The sequence below is a fragment of the Ipomoea nil genome, unplaced genomic scaffold (assembly GCF_001879475.1).
Source record: "Ipomoea nil cultivar Tokyo-kokei standard unplaced genomic scaffold, Asagao_1.1 scaffold3384, whole genome shotgun sequence".
Taxonomy (NCBI): domain Eukaryota; kingdom Viridiplantae; phylum Streptophyta; class Magnoliopsida; order Solanales; family Convolvulaceae; genus Ipomoea; species Ipomoea nil.
This window is the reverse complement of record NW_017619812.1, coordinates 998,160-1,008,759: the sequence shown is the minus strand read 5'-3', so window position 1 is coordinate 1,008,759 and position 10,600 is coordinate 998,160.

Sequence of the window (10,600 nt, the reverse complement as noted above, 5' to 3'; positions counted from 1 at the left end):
CTAGGGTTTTGCGATTTCAATACTTTTCCCGGATTTTAATCCGCTTGTTTAGCATTGAAGTTTCTGTATGGATTGAGTCGAATTGTGCTGGTTGTGTTGCGACGTGAATCTGTTGGATTGCATCGTTATTCCTGTGTATGCGACGTGGAGGGCGCTGGTTGTTTTTGGTTCGCACACGTAGCTTGCGAATTGTTTCTGTTTGTTCAGTGTGTTCGGCATGGCATTAGAAGGAGGAGAGGAGCAGGTCGTGGCTTTGGCAGAAAGGTGGGCAGACATCACTATTGACGATGAAGAAGATTGTTATGCGCCGAATGATGTAGGGGTGGAGGCAGGTGCTGAACCTCCGATATTAACATGGAGTGTGGTGGGCAGATTTTTGACATCGAAATTGATTAAGCTTGAATACATGAGACAAGTTTTGGCTTCGGTTTGGCAACCAGTGATGGGGGTGACGGTGACAGAGATACAAAAGGGTTTGTTTCTTTTCGTTTTCTTCCACAAAACGGATGTCGATTATGTTCTGGATGGAGGGCCATGGGCATTTGAGAATAGTACCTTGGTGTGTCGCCCAGTTGATGATGGGGTGCTGCCGGTTAATGTAGACTTGAACACTGTTGACATGTGGGTGTAGTTGCATGATGTGCCTATGGGATATACATCACAGCCAATACTTGAGCAGATGGGAAATTTCATTGGAACCTTTGTTAAGCACGATGAGAGGTTCGTGGGGGCACCATGGTTAGCATTCTATCGTATCCGTGTGTCGATCCCAGTTGATAAGCCTTTGCGGAGGCGCATGAAGTTGTTGAAGCGTGATAAAACAACATGTTGGGTTAACTTCAGGTACGAGAGACTACATTCCTTCTATTTTTTCTGTGCTTTGATGGGGCATTCCTACAAATTTTGTGTGAAAGCTCGGGTTTCTATGGTCCCGGTTCAGCAGTATCCATATGGCTCGGAGATGAGGGTGGGGGAAGTAGGGGACCGAGGGAGGTGGGGGAGAATTGGTTGGTGCCTGTGGGTGGTAGGCCGAGAGTTGTGGTTGGGGGAGGGGTGTTGGGGGTTCGGGTGGGTATGTCAAGGGTGGAGGGGGAGCGGGTGGTTTCGGGAGGTGGTGTGGTTGTAGAGCCGGTGGTGGAGGCGGTGGCGAAGAGGAGAAGGGAAGATGGGTATGAGGGGGGAAGGCGGAATGGGGAAGAGGATATAGCTATGGTCGATGTGTCAAAAAACGTGTTCATGGCGGGTACTGCTGCGCAGTCCCGCCCGTCATCATGAGTACGTTATGTTGGAACTGTCGTGGCTTGGGCAATCCACAGACAGTTCGAGAGGTGGTGGACATGGTGTCCAGTAAGAAGCCGGATTTTGTATTTTTTATTGAGACAATGGTGAAGGGTGATCATGCGGAAAGATTACGTGTAAAACTAGGATTTGAAGGGGTCTTTTATGTGGATCCTGAACGACAGCGTGGTGGTTTGGCATTGTTATGGTGGTATAATAACACTGCAAGGTTGATTAGTTATTCTAAAAACCATGTGGATGTGGAGGTCACAGTAGAAAGTCACCCCTCGTGGCGTATGACGTGTTATTATGGATTTCCACAAAGATCTAGGAGGCGGGAGTCGTGGGATGTATTGAAGAGGTTATCAACGCAATCCACACTACCATGGGTTGTCATTGGTGACTTTAATGACCTTTTATTCCAGTCTGAGAAGCGTGGAAATAATCCACACCCGGAAAATTTGCTACGAGGTTTTGGGGAGACTCTAGATTTATGTGGTTTGTTACAGTTGCCTATGGAGGGATACCCATACACTTGGGAAAGGGGCGAGGGTACGGAGGACTGGGTTGAGGAAAATCTTGATAGAGCAGTAGCAACTATGGAGTGGCGTGAATTGTTGGTAGAAGCCAAGACGGTTAATATACTCACACGTAAGTCAGATCACTCGGCGATATTTCTGAGTATTTCTAATCCTATGGGATTTGGTGGAGGTGGTCGCTCGGCGTTTCGCTTTGAAATGGCTTGGCTTCTGGATTCAGGTTGTAGAGGGGTGGTGGAGCAGGCATGGCTTGATGGGCAGGGGAATGGGCTGCTGAATAACCTACAGTTGTGTAAAGACCGATTGCAGGCCTGGGGTGGTGATCGTTTTCATATGTTTGGTAAGCAGTTGAAATTATTACGTGCCAAACTGATGAAACTAAAAGGAGGCAGAGGCCCTACAGTGCTGGCAGAGTACAATACAATCAATGCTCAATTGACCCGTCTGGAGGCGCAGGAGGATATCTATTGGCGACAGAGGGCGAAACAACATTGGCTCCGTGGGGCAGATGCAAATACCAGATTCTATCATAGGTATGCTTCATCTCGTAAGCGGAAAAATTATCTGACTAGATTAAAAGGGGTGGATGGAAGTTGGGTAACTAAAGGTGCTATGAATGCTGTTGTTATTGATTATTTTGTTGATATTTTTAAATCATCTAATGCCCCGCCCCATAGTACTTTTTTTGATACGGTGCCCCCTCGTGTGTCTGATTTGCATAATGAGTCTTTATTGAAACCATTTGTGGCGGAGGAGGTGAAAGGAGCTTTATTTGCTATGTTTCCAGATAAGGCACTGGGGCCGGATGGAATGAATCCAGGCTTTTATCAGCACTTCTGGGGTGTTGTGGGAGATGAGGTGACAAAATTTGTGCTCAATTGTCTTAATACGGGTGTCTTCCCGGAGGGGTTAAATGATTCTAATGTTGTCCTAATCCCCAAAAAGAAGGTCCCTGAGTACCCAGCGGATTTGAGACCAATTGCGTTAAGCAATGTGATCTATAAGATTATAGCTAAAATGATTGTGAACCGGATGAAGCCGTTTATGGATATTATTATTTCGGAATCGCAGAGTGCTTTCATTCCTGACAGGTTGATAACAGATAATATCCTAATTGCGGCTGAGGTAGGACATTATCTTAATAGGAAGCAGTGTGGAAAGACTGGTTGGGGGGCCCTAAAGCTGGATATGGCTAAAGCATATGATAAGATGGAGTGGACTTTTTTGAGACAGATGATGAAAGCGCTGGGATTTGCAGAAAGATGGGTAAATTTAATTATGATGTGTGTTACTTCGGTTTCGTACAACATTGATGCAAAATAAACGAAAAGTAGAACAAGAGAAAAGAGAAAACTAAAAAGCAATAAAATAATCACGAACTAGAAAGCAATAAAACTAAATAAAACGAATCTAGAAAGCAATAAATATGAAAGAAATAAAAGATAACAAGGGGTGCCTCCCATGAAGCGCTAAGTTTAACGTCGCTAGCTCGACCTAACCTGGTTATGGAGTGCTCATCCTGGTTGATCCGCGAGTTTGATCTCATCACCCCATAGACTCTTCAAATGCAAATACTCATCATGTGTCACCTTGAGAGTATGGTCGATGTGCAAAATTGACTTGCAATCAATGATTTTTGGCTCATGAAGAACATTAAATTCCACCTTTTCCTCCCCAAAGTCAAAAATCATGGACCCTTTCCTTGCATCAATCATTGCTCCAATAGTGGCTAGGAAGGGTCTCCCCAATTTGATTGCGAGTATTTTGGGGCAAACAAATAATACCCGGAGTATTCGGGTTGTCGAACCACAGAGAGATGGGGTACTAATCACTAGCTACTAGGTTACTCATATGAAACTAGTCCGAACAAAACTTGAAGGTTGGTTGATTGCATAAAATAACAAGCAAAATAAAATAAATAACAAGATTTTGTAGACAATAGAGCAAAACAGGATTCTTGGGATCACAATGTTTAATCACCTAGTGCCAATTAACGTTTGTAATATTTGGTTTGGGATTAAGATTTGTATGGGAATGCAAAGCGGAACAAAATTACTCCCGTAATCTCTATTCCTAGTGAATTTCCACTCCCGTGGCTTAAACACCCAATAAGATCGAAGATCAGCATTCAATTATTCCTAATTACTACCATCTCCCGATGAGCAACAGTCTAGAATAAACTTCCCCTAATAAGTTCACATTTCCCAAGGTCCAACCATTAGGTGCAATCGTGTGTGCCCTAATTTATGCCCCAATTCCCATTGGTGACACAAACATGACTATGAAGCTAGTAATTTAGGCCTTTAATTACCAACAACAACAGGTTAAAACAAGATTGCTACACAAATCATAAAACCAAACATAAATATATTAAGAAATTAACGAACTAGGCACATAGGTTCATAAACAAATTCACCCAAAAATCCTTAAAGAATTTAGCCAAGCATGGCTAAATTATACATAGAAAATATAAATAAAGAATTACAAATCATCAAAAGAGTATAAGAATTGACCAAGCGATTCTCCCAAATCTCCTTGGCTTCCTCCTTGCTTCCAAAGACAACTTGAGGCTCTTGACTTCTCTCTTTCTTGTCTACAAAGAACTCTAAAAATCTCTCTCTCTCAAAATCTCTTGTTCTTAGGGTTGAGGAAGGTGAAATTTTATAATAGGTACAAAGCTGGGATCAACCCTTGAGAAATTAGAAATATTCCTATTTAATTTTAGAAATTGTCGTATTTAATTTAGTTTAAAGTTGGAATTGGAATTTGAATTTGGAATTGAAGTGTGAATTGGGATTTGAGAATTGAATTGAATATGGAAATCAGTGCCCTTCACTGTTGTTGATTCCAGCGCCTTAATTTGAAACTTTGCGGCAGTGGACAAAAAATAATGTTGCGACTTCGTGTTTCGCTCGACGCGTCGAGACCAGCAGGTCTCGATCACAAAACATTCTGGAAATTTTCGACGCGTCGAGTCCTCTGGGCTCCGAACTTGTCCAAAATTGCTCCAAACTCATCCTTGAACTTCCCTTGCTCATAGAATTGACCTACAATGGTTCAAAAACACTAACAAACACCGTAAAACATTCAAAACAAGTGTGAACCATAATTAAATGATAATAGCAAGGAAAACATGTATTAAATAAGCAAAATTAAAGAACTTAAATACTGAGATGATTCAAAATAACTATAAAAACAAGCAAAGATGTGATAACATCACCCCCTCACACTTAAGCTTTTGCTTGTCCTCAAGCAAAACTAAGGAATAAAATCACAAGTCAAAACATACAAATTACTCATGCTCTCTCTTGCACAACCTTTCAAACCACCAACCCACTTGCTACAAAACAACAAGCTTCAAGAATCAAATTAGTTTGGCACATAAGAGACCCATTTCCAAGCCAATAACCAAGCACCAAGAATTTAAAGCATGTGAGGATCAAGTGTGCACATGTACTCAGTTGAGATTATGCAAGACACGGCTCATGAATGAGATCCCATAGGCTTGCCCTTCATACTCCACTAGATCAAATCTAAGAATGCATGCTAAGATCAACTAGGACTTTATTTACCTTGTAATGGGGCTACGGGTGATGGCAAACAAAGAAGTGGTATGGAAAAATTAATCAAAAAGAGAGAATGTCACAATTTATCTAAACTTTTCAAAATTTGGAAGAGATGAGATAATCATAATTTCAATGAGCAAATTTCTTTTAAGAACTTAGCAACTTTTTGGTAAAGTGGGGATCCAAACTCAAAAACTTTCAATCATTCTTTCTTCTTTTCTTTTCTTTTCTTTTCTCTCTTGTTTTTTTTTTTTTTATTTTTTTTTATTTTTTACTTTGGATTTCTTTTGGATTCAGCAAGACAATTTTAATCCAATCTTTCAATTCTCTCACACTTGAACATTTGTAATATCATCTGCTTTTTGGCACAACTCCATAAACCTCTTCTTACAGAAATAATAAAGATAAAAGTTTCATTCTCTCAAAGGGTGGAAGGGAAATATTTGGCCAAGGGCTAAGGGTTATAATAATGGGGTAAATCAAAGAAAAACAATCACAAAGAGGGGATAAATGCTTAGCACTTATTTGAACAAACCAAAGGCACAATGGGGACACGAAGGATAAAAATATATATAGGGACAGGTTTAAAGGCTATGGCTAAACAAAAATGGCCTAAATCACTTCAAAACATGCAAAACTTAGACATCACTTAGGGAGTAATGAGGCAAGTTCTAGCAAAACACCCATGACCGGAATCTCACATAAGCCTTCACTAGCAATGCAAAACACAAGATCAAGAATTAATCCAATTATTAAGTGGTTAACAAAGCTATTGGCAAGGGAATAGATCAAATATGTGTTACACCGCAAATCATCCATCACAAATTGAGATGCAGTAAGCACCACTAAAACAAACCACAAACCAACAAGAGAGAGTAATTGTAACTGCATGCTAAGACAAGTAACTTATTCACCAAAAATAGCATATGAGTCATCCAAGCAAAAACAAAAATTTTAAAATTTTAGAAAAATCCCCAAATTAATGACTCCTCCCCCTCACACTTAAAACTTTGCATCATCCCTGATGCAAAATAAAAGAAAAGTAGAACAAGAGAAAAGAGAAAACTAAAAAGCAATAAAATAATCACGAACTAGAAAGCAATAAAACTAAATAAAACGAATCTAGAAAGCAATAAATATGAAAGAAATAAAAGATAACATGGGGTGCCTCCCATGAAGCGCTAAGTTTAACGTCGCTTGCTCGACCTAACCTGGTTATGGAGTGCTCATCCTGGTTGATCCGCGAGTTTGATCTCATCACCCCATAGACTCTTCAAATGCAAATACTCATCATGTGTCACCTTGAGAGTAGGGTCGATGTGCAAAATTGACTTGCAATCAATGATTTTTGGCTCATCAAGAACATTAAATTCCACCTTTTTCCTCCCCAAAGTCAAAAATCATGGACCCTTTCCTTGCATCAATCATTGCTCCAATAGTGGCTAGGAAGGGTCTCCCCAAAATAAGTGGAATGTCTGGGTTCTTTTGTACATCTATCACAATAAAATCACAAGGCACAAAATACTTGTCCACACGAACTAGGACATCTTCAAGAATTCGAATAGGCTTTATGATGGATCTATCCGCCATTTCTAAAGTGAATTGGATTGGTTTTGGTTCTCCCAACCCTAACCCTTGACAAAGAGTAAGAGGCATAACACTCACACTGGCTCCTAAATCGCAAAGGGGTCCCTTTAAAGGTCGGCCTCCAATCACACAAGGAATTGTGAACTTCCCCGGATCTCTATGCTTAGGTATATTCCTCCCAATTCCTGGGGTCAACGCTCGATATTCTTGTGCCACAGCTACCATCTCTCGTTCCCCATATTTCTTTTTCTTAGCTAGAATCTCTTTCAAAAATTTTCCATAAGAGGGAACTTGTGAAAGCAAGTCAAGTAAGGGAATTGAAACTTTCAAACTCTCAACAATTTCCAAAAACTTTTTCCACCTACTTTCTTTCGTTGTTTCAAATTTTTTAGGAAAAGGCAATGGTGGTACATACCTTCTCACGGGCTTCTCTACTTCCTTTTGAACTTGTGGATTATTTTGCACAACAATTGGCTCATTTTCTATACCATCAAGTATCTCTTCAATCTTCTCCTCAACTGTCTTTTTAGGAATTGATGCTTTGATTGGAAAAGGTGGCTCTTCAAGTACTTTGCCACTCCTTGTAACAATTGCATTTACATGCTCCCTTGGATTTTCAGGCATAGCTGGCAACTTCCCTGTGACTTTAGTACTTGATATAGAAGGTTGATTTGCTAATTGCTTTTCAACCATATTTTGGTGAGCATCCATCTTATCCATCCTTTCTGTAATCTCTAACTGACCTTTAATCAATTTTTCCAACAATACTTCCGTATTCGATTGTGGTGGGGCCTCCGAAACGGGAAATTTAGATTGAACTTGAGTACCTTGAAAAACCGGAGGACCTCTATTAACAAAGTGTTGAGGGTTGGCAGCTCCCATTGGGTTGCTCCATGAAAAACCGGGATGGTTCCTTGAATTATTAGGATGGTAGGTCCTTTGAGGTTGGAAAGATTGTTGATGAGGCCTATTATATCCCACCATATTAACTTGCTCCATAGAGGTTTGGGAATTTAACTCGTCAAGACAATCCCCTGACTTATGTCCACCACCACAAAGTTCACACATCAAAACTCGACCAAGAGTAGGAGGGTTAGAAACATGACTCGCATTGTGGTTTTGGATGGTGCTTTGGGCAAGTTTTTGAACCATGGAAACCACATTATCCAACTTTGTTGACAAATCGGTTAATTGCCCCGCATCATGAATTCCTCCTACAAGCTTTTGTGGAGACTTCTCCGTGTACCAAGTAGATCCATTCATAGCAATTTTCTCCAATAGTTCCTCGGCTTGTGTTGTGGTGCCAACACGGGGCCTCAGGCAAGGAGACCCCTTCTCTCCTTATCTGTTTATTATTTGCGCGGAGGGATTGTCCTTGATGTTACAGCAGGCACAGTCTATGGGAACTATACATGGATGTAGAGTAGCAAGAGGGGCTCCGGCTATCTCTCATTTGTTTTTTTACAGATGAAAGCCTCTTGTTCTTTAAGGCTAATGCTCGGGAAGGGGGTGCAATTAAGCGATGTTTAGAGCTCTATGAAAAGTTGTCTGGCCAGTCTATAAATTATCATAAATCCAGTATTTGCTTTAGTAAAAATACATCGAAAGAGATAAGGGGGGAGGTGGCAGCAGTTTTAGGGGTGGCCCAGGCGATTGACTTCGGAAAATATTTGGGACTACCGTCGTTTATTGGTAGAAATAAGAAACAGGTCTTTTCTTACATTGAGGAAAAAATTCGACAAAGGGTGTGTTAGGAATATATTGTATAAGTTTTGATGAGCCAAATGTATTTTGTAGACCCCAATTTTATTTTATTTGAGTCAGTTCTGGTTCACAAAGTATAGTGCACCACTGCCATGAAGCCTACATGAAGTCTACGTGAAAGCAGTTTGAAGGAAGAATAAATGAAAACGAGATCATAGCTTAACAGATTTATGAAGCATCAAGTCACCAAAGGTTGAGATGGACGAGATGATAGAAGATTTGTTGAAGCATGCCTAATACGAAATTATCCATGGTTCGATTCTCATTTGAAGCAATTTTGGTGTAAAGATGAATTGCTATCGTGAAGTAGCAATATCAGGAGATGATGTCATCATGATAGTAATATCATGAAAGACCAATTTTTATCGTGATAGTTGAGAATTATCAGGTGATGATGTCACGACTATCGGGTAATGACATCACAATGTGATAAAGCTAGTGGAGAACACGTGGAGGAGATAAGTCAAAAGAATTTAAGTCTTAGATTGTATTAATTGGATACCCTGCTGAGATGGAAGAAGCCTTGCCAAGCAAAGCAAATGGTTCGTAGTTTAATTCCCACTCGAAGCGATTTTATGATTGTATGATATACATGGTCCATGATACAAGGTGGAACATGATAGCTAGATGGAACATGATATATATGGTCCATGATACAAGGTGGAACATGATATATATGGTCCATGATACAAGGTGGAACATGATAGCTAACATGATATATATGGTCCATGATACAAGGTGGAACATGATATACTATTGGGACATGACTTCATCAAAAGGAGCTATGACATCATGATAGAATTAGACAGAAACATTATTTTGAAGCTCTGTTTCTGCAGAAGAAGTCGAAGGAGAAGAAGAAGCTGATATACGAAGGAGATCTTTTTATTACTCAAGCAAGAATCAGCAGATAAATTATTTGATCAACTTGGCACATCAGATCAATAACTCAACAAAAGTCATGCCAGAGAAATTCAAATTTGGAGGCTACCCATTCCAAAGAAAAAGCTTTGTCAGATTAAAGAAGAGCAACGGCAAATTTATTTAAATCTTCTGACAGACGGCGAAATGATTTTTTGCAGACCAAGTTGGCAAAATTATTTGATCAACTACAATTCAAAATGGACGATCGAGATCGAAAGTTGATCAACGGGCAAATAGCTTTCATCTGCTATAAATTGCCCAAGCAGACTTGAAGACAAGCACGACTTGAACAAGAAAATTATCCAATCAATCATCAAGTGATATATTGAGCTATACACGATCAAATTCAAGTCTGAGTGAGAGAAAGATCTTTGTATTTCATTGTAAATCTTCTACTGAGTGTAGAAAAGAGGTAGAGTAACTAGGGAGAGTGAAAAACCCAGTTGGAGTGTAGCTTTGTGCGTAGCACTCGGTTGTGACGGGCAGAGTAACAAGGGGAGCTTGTGAAAACCCGGTGAGAGCGTAGCTTTGTGCGTAGTTCTCGTGGTGTAGGAGTACAGCTTGGTGCGAAGTACTCGGGATGGCGGAGTAACAAGAGGAGCTTGCGAAAAACCTTGGTGGAGTGTAGCTTTGTGCGAAGCACTCGGAGAAGTGTCGTTTGGCACTTATTCACTATTGTATCTGGGTGATCGAAGAATAGTGAATTTCCTCCTTGAAGTGAAAGGAGAAGAGTGGACTAGGAGGATTACACCACCTTTGAACCACTATAAATCTCTCTCTCTATTTACTTACTGCTCATATATATTTCGTGCATGCCTATATTATTTGTGAACTAACCCGTTACGGTTTATTGCGTATCTTTATCTGTCTGGGTTTGATAGTTCCCTTGTTTGCATGCAAGTGAAATTTTATATACATCATCCTACATCTATACTAAGTGTT